A 6,000-nucleotide genomic window follows, 5' to 3' on the forward strand; every position below is an offset into this window, starting at 1 on the left:
AAACCCAGAGAGAAGGGTCAGGCCTGGCTGTAACAGGGAAGAGAAGTGGCCTGGTTAAACCCAGAGGGAAGGGTTAGGTCTGGCTGTAAGAGGGAAGAGAAGTGGCCTGGTTAAACCCAGAGAGAAGGGTTAGGTCTGGCTGTAAGAGGGAAGAGAAGTGGCCTGGTTAAACCCAGAGGGAAGGGATGTGGCCTGGTTAAAATGTTCTATTAGAATTCAGTGTCTTAATTTAAATATGGGAAGCTTGGCCCCCTGATTGATTTGGCTTAGAGAGGAAAGGGAGGGCGAGGAGAGGAGGAGAGAGGGGGGAGGAGAGGGGGAGAGGAGAGGAGGAGAGAGGGGGCGGTGAGGGGAAGGAGTGGGAGAGAGAGGGGGAGGTGAGGGGAAAGGAGAGGAGGAGAGAGGGGGAGGTGAGAGGAGGGGAGAGAGGAGAGGGTGAGGGGGAATGAGAGGGGGAGATAGGGGAGAGGAGAGAGAGGGGGAGGTGAGGGGGAAGGAGAGGGGAAAGGAGAGGAGGAGAGAAGGGGAGGTGTAAAGAGGGGGAGGTGAGGGGGAAGGAGCAGGGGAAGGGGGAGGTGAGGGGGACGGAGCGGGAGAGAGGGGGAGGTGAGGGGGAAGGAGAGGAGGAGAGGGGGGAAGGAGAGGGGGAGATAGGGGAAAGGAGAGGAGAGAGAGGGGGAGGTGAGGGGAGAGGAGAGAGAGGGGGAGGTGAGGGGAGAGGAGAGAGAGGGGGAGGTGAGGGGAGAGGAGAGAGAGGGGGAGGTGAGGGGAAAGGAGAGGAGAGAGAGGGGAGAGGAGTGAGGGGGAGGTGAGGGGAAAGGAGAGGAGAGAGAGGGGGAGAGAGGGGAAAGGAGAGGAGAGAGGGGGAGAGAGGGGAAAGGAGAGGAGAGAGAGGGGGAGGTGAGGGGGAAGGAGAGGGGAAAGGAGAGGAGGAGAGAAGGGGAGGTGTAAAGAGGGGGAGGTGAGAGGAGGGGGAGGTGAGGGGGAAGGAGCGGGGGAGAGGGGGAGGTGAGGGGGAAGGAGCGGGAGAGAGGGGGAGGTGAGGGGGAAGGAGAGGTGGAGAGAGGGGGAAGGAGAGGGGGAGATAGGGGAAAGGAGAGGAGAGAGAGGTGGAGGTGAGGGGAAAGGAGAGGAGAGAGTGGAGGAGAGAGGGGGAGGTGTAAAGAAGGAGAGGGGGAGGTGAGACGAGGGGAGAGAGGAGAGGTGGAGGTGAGGGGGAAAGAGAGGAGAGGAGAGAGGGGGAAGGAGTGGGGGAGATAGGGGAAAGGAGAGGAGAGAGGGGAGAGAGGGGAAAGGAGAGGAGGAGAGAGGGGGAGGTGTAAAGAAGGAGAGGGGGAGGTGAGACGAGGGGAGAGAGGAGAGGGGGAAGGAGAGGAGAGGAGAGAGGGGGAAGGAGCGGGGGAGAGAGGAGAAAGGAGAGGAGAGAGAGAGGGGGAGGTGTAAAGAAGGAGAGGGGGAGGTGAGAGGGGGGAGAGAGGGGAGAGGGGAAAGGAGAGAAGAGAGAGGGGGAGGTGAGGGGAAAGGAGAGGAGAGAGAGGGGGGGAGAGGGGAAAGGAGAGGAGAGAGAGGGGGAGGTGAGGGGGAAGGAGAGGAGAGAGGGGGGGTGACTCTCCAAGAGCAGGAAGTGGATTTGTTTATTTTCCCTTTGGTAATTTATTTTTCAGTTTTTCATGCTTGACAGGGCATCCATCCATCATCCATCCATCATCCATCCATCCAACATCCATCCATCCATCATCCATTCATCATCCATCCATCATCCATCCATCATCTATCCATCATCTATCCATCATCCATTCATCATCCATCCATCATCTATCCATCATCTATCCATCATCCAGCCAACATCCCTCCATCATCCATCAATCATCCATCCATCATCCATCACAGTTATTTGTGTGCGTGTTTGTGTGCCCAGTAATAACGACATTAACCCCCTCAGACTGAAGACTGGGTAAGACTGAAAAGAAGGTGAGAGGGTGACTGAAAAGAGGGTGAGATAGTGACTGAAAAGAGGGTGAGAGGGTGACTGAAAAGAGGGTGAGAGAGTGACTGAAAAGAGGGTGAGAGGGTGACTGAAAAGAGGGTGAGAGGGTGACTGAAAAGAGGGTGAGAGGGTGACAGGGTGACTGAAAAGAGGGTGAGAGAGTGACTGAAAAGAGGGTGAGAGAGTGACTGAAAAGAGGGTGAGAGGGTGACTGAAAAGAGGGGGAGAGGGTGACCGTCAGGGCAGAAGTGGGTGTGAGACACTTGGCATTCAGGCCAAAGAGTTTAATATTGGTTTCATCAGACCAGAGAATCTTGTTTCTCATGGTCAGAGAGTCCTTTAGGTGCCTTTTACTGGGAAGTGTCTTCTGTCTGGCCACTCTACCCTAGAGGCCTGATTGGTGGAGTGCTGCAGAGATGGTTGTCCTTCTGGAAGGTTCTCCCATCTCCACAGAGGAACTCTGGAGCTCTGTCAGAGTGACCATCGGGTTCTTGGTCACCTCCCAGACCACGGCCCTTCTCCCCTGATTGTTCAGTTTGGCCGGGCGTCCAGCTATAGGAAGAGTCTTGTTGGTTCTAAACTTCTTCCATTTTAGATTGATGGAGGCCACTGTGTTCTTGGGGACCTTCAATGCTGCTGACATTTTTTAGTACCCTTCCCCAGATCTGTGCCTCAACACAATCCTGTCTCAGAGCTCTACGGACAATTCCTTCGACCTCATGGCTTGGTTTTTGTTCTGACATGCACTGTCAACAGTGGGACCTTATATGTGCCTTTCCAAATATATGTCCAATCAATTGAATTTATCACAAGTGGACTCCAATCAAGTTGTAGAAACATCTCAAGGTTGATCAATGAAAACAGGACGTACCTGAGCTCAATTTCGAGTCTCGTAGCAAAGGTCCTGAATACTTATGTAAATAAGTTATTTATGTTTTTATTTGTAATAAATGTGCAAAAAAACTAAAAACCCTTTTTCACTTTGTCATTATGGGTCTTGTGATGTCATTATGGGGTATTGTGATGTTATTATGGGTATTGTGATGTCATTATGGGGTATTGTGATGTCATTACGGGTCTTGTGATGTCATTATGGGGTCTTGTGATGTCATTATGGGTATTGTGATGTCATTATGGGGTATTGTGATGTCATTATGGGGTATTGTGTGTGGATTGATGAGAAAAAAACATGAATTTAATCAAATTTAGAATGCAACATAACAAAATGTGAAAAAAAATCAATGGGTCTGGAATACCTTCCAATTACACAGTATGTCTCTTGAAATCAAATGGACATACAAACAGAGGCCATACACTTCACGTTCATGTGCACAATTCCCACAGCTAGGCACTGTGATCAACTTAGAATGATGGTCTAACCCTTGTTATTTTGGAGCCTTGAGGGGTACAGTCTGTGTTCTTTAACCCCTGTTATTTTGGAGCCTTGAGGGGTACAGTCTTTGTTCTTTCAGATGACTGCATGCTAACCAAAGCTATCCTCTCATCTGGTCTAATAAAACGGATTACTGTCCTTGACTAGAGGAAAACTCCATCTCTTCTATCGTCCACATGGGATTACAAGGGTGGGAATAGTTCCTGATGGGATTGGACCGTCATAGAGCCGTATCTGCTTTATGGAGGGATGTTGTGAAGCACTGGAACCAGGAAGCTCTGGTTCCAGGAAGCTCTGGAACCAGGAAGCTCTGGATCCAGGAAGCTCTGAAACCAGGAAGCTCTGGAACCAGGAAGCTCTGGAACCAGGAAGCTCTGAAACCAGGAAGCTCTGGAACCAGGGAGCTCTGGAACCAGGAAGCTCTGAAACCAGGAAGCTCTGGAACCAGGAAGCTCTGGAACTAGGAAGCTCTGAAACCAGGAAGCTCTGGAACCAGGAAGCTCTGATACTAGGAAGCTCTGGAACCAGGAAGCTCTGGAACCAGGAAGCGTGGAGTATGTGGACGCACACCATTCACTGATTTCTGGAAATTTAAACCCGTCGGCGGATCAGAGATGGAGACTGGCCTTCAAAAATGCTTCAAACTGTAGAACCCCAAAACATGTATTTTGTTTTCATCTGTAGCTGTCGACTGTGTTCGGTGCATTTTATGCAGTACTGGGATGGGATTACGTAATGCTTCTGTCTTACTGAGGGGCAGAGAGGGAGGGGAGATGGGGGAGGAAGACAGAGGTGGAGAAAGAGAGGGAGAGGAGAGAGAAAGAGATGGAGAAGAGAGCGAGAGAGAGAGGGAGGGGAGATGGGGGAGGAAGACAGAGGTGGAAAAAGAGAGGGAGAGGAGAGAGAAAGAGAAGGAGAAGAGAGCGAGAGAGAGATGGAGGGGAGATGGGGGGGAGGAAGACAGAGGTGGAAAAAGAGAGGGAGAGGAGAGAGAAAGAGATGGAGAAGAGAGCGAGAGAGAGATGGGGGGAGGAAGACAGAGGTGGAAAAAGAGAGGGAGAGGAGAGAGAAAGAGATGGAGAAGAGAGCGAGAGAGAGAGGGAGAGAGAGAGGGAGAGGAGAGAGAAAGAGAGGGAGAAGAGAGCGAGAGAGAGAGAGGGAGAGAGAGAGGGAGAGGAGAGAGAAAGAGAGGGAGAGGAGAGAGAAAGAGAGGGAGAAGAGAGCGAGAGAGAGAGGGAGAGAGAGAGGGAGAGGAGAGAGAAAGAGATGGAGAAGAGAGCGAGAGAGAGGGAGAGAGAGAGAGGGAGAGAGAGAGAGAAAGAGATGGAGAAGAGAGCGAGAGAGAGAGAGAGGGACAGAGAGAGAGAGAGGGAGAGAGAGAGGGAGAGGAGGAGAACGTGGCCAGAGAGAGAGGGAGAGAGAGAGCGAGAGAGAGAGGGAGGAGAACGTGGCCAGAGAAGCGAGCGAGAGAGAGAGGGAGAGGAGGAGAACGTGGCCAGAGAGAGAGGGAGAGAGAGAGCGAGAGGGAGGAGAACGTGGCCAGAGAAACGAGCAGCAGCCCTCCGTACATTTTTATTTATTGAACCTTTATTTAACTTTGAAAGTCAGTTAAGAACTAATTCTTATTTACAATGATGGCATAACGGGGAACTGGTCTAGGTCAAGGAACAGGGGGTTAACTGGTCTAGGAACAGGGGGTTAACTGGTCTAGGAACAGGGGGTTAACTGGTCTAGGAACAGGGGGTTAACTGGTCTAGGAACAGGGGGTTAACTGGTCAAGGAACAGGGGGTTAACTGGTCTAGGAACAGGGGAGAGAGGGAGAGAGAGAGCGAGAGAGAGAGGGAGGAGAACGTGGCCAGAGAAGCGAGCGAGAGAGAGAGGGAGAGGAGGAGAACGTGGCCAGAGAGGTCTAGGAACAGGGGGTTAACTGGTCTAGGAACAGGGGGTTAACTGGCTAGGAACAGGGGGTTAACTGGTCTAGGAACAGGGGGTTAACTGGTCTAGGAACAGGGGGTTAACTGGTCTAGGAACAGGGGGTTAACTGCCTTGTTCAGGGGCAGAACGACAGATGTCAGCTCTGGGATTCAATCTAGCAACCTTTCAGTTACTAGTCCAACGCTCTAACCACTAGACTACCTGCCTCTAACCACTAGACTACCTGCCTCTAACCACTAGGCTACCTGCCTCTAACCACTAGACTACCTGCCTCTAACCACTAGACTACCTACCTCTAACCACTAGACTACCTACCTCTAACCACTAGACTACCTGCCTCTAACCACTAGGCTACCTGCCTCTAACCACTAGACTACCTGCCTCTAACCACTAGACTACCTGCCTCTAACCACTAGGCCACCTGCCTCTAACCACTAGGCTACCTGCCTCTAACCACTAGGCTACCTGAGAGTACATAAACTACACATACAGACATAACCACAGGAAACAGGGGATGTCTGTGTTAGAGAGTATAGAAACTACACATACAGACATTAACAGGGGATGTCTGTGTAGAGAGTAGAGAAAGTACACATACAGACATAACCACGGGAAACAGGGGCTGTCTGTGTAGAGAGGACAGAAACTACACATACAGACATAACGGCTGGAAACAGGGGATGT

At 51.4% G+C, this 6,000-nt stretch overlaps 1 protein-coding gene across 1 annotated transcript in view; it reads right to left on the bottom strand.

Moving 5' to 3' along the window:
* LOC118938867 (transmembrane protein 178B) overlaps nt 1-6,000 on the bottom strand; it is a 153,173-nt gene that overhangs the window by 68,821 nt on the left and 78,352 nt on the right. The window lies entirely within an intron of this gene.

The sequence above is a fragment of the Oncorhynchus mykiss genome, chromosome 15 (assembly GCF_013265735.2).
Source record: "Oncorhynchus mykiss isolate Arlee chromosome 15, USDA_OmykA_1.1, whole genome shotgun sequence".
Taxonomy (NCBI): Eukaryota; Metazoa; Chordata; class Actinopteri; order Salmoniformes; family Salmonidae; genus Oncorhynchus; species Oncorhynchus mykiss.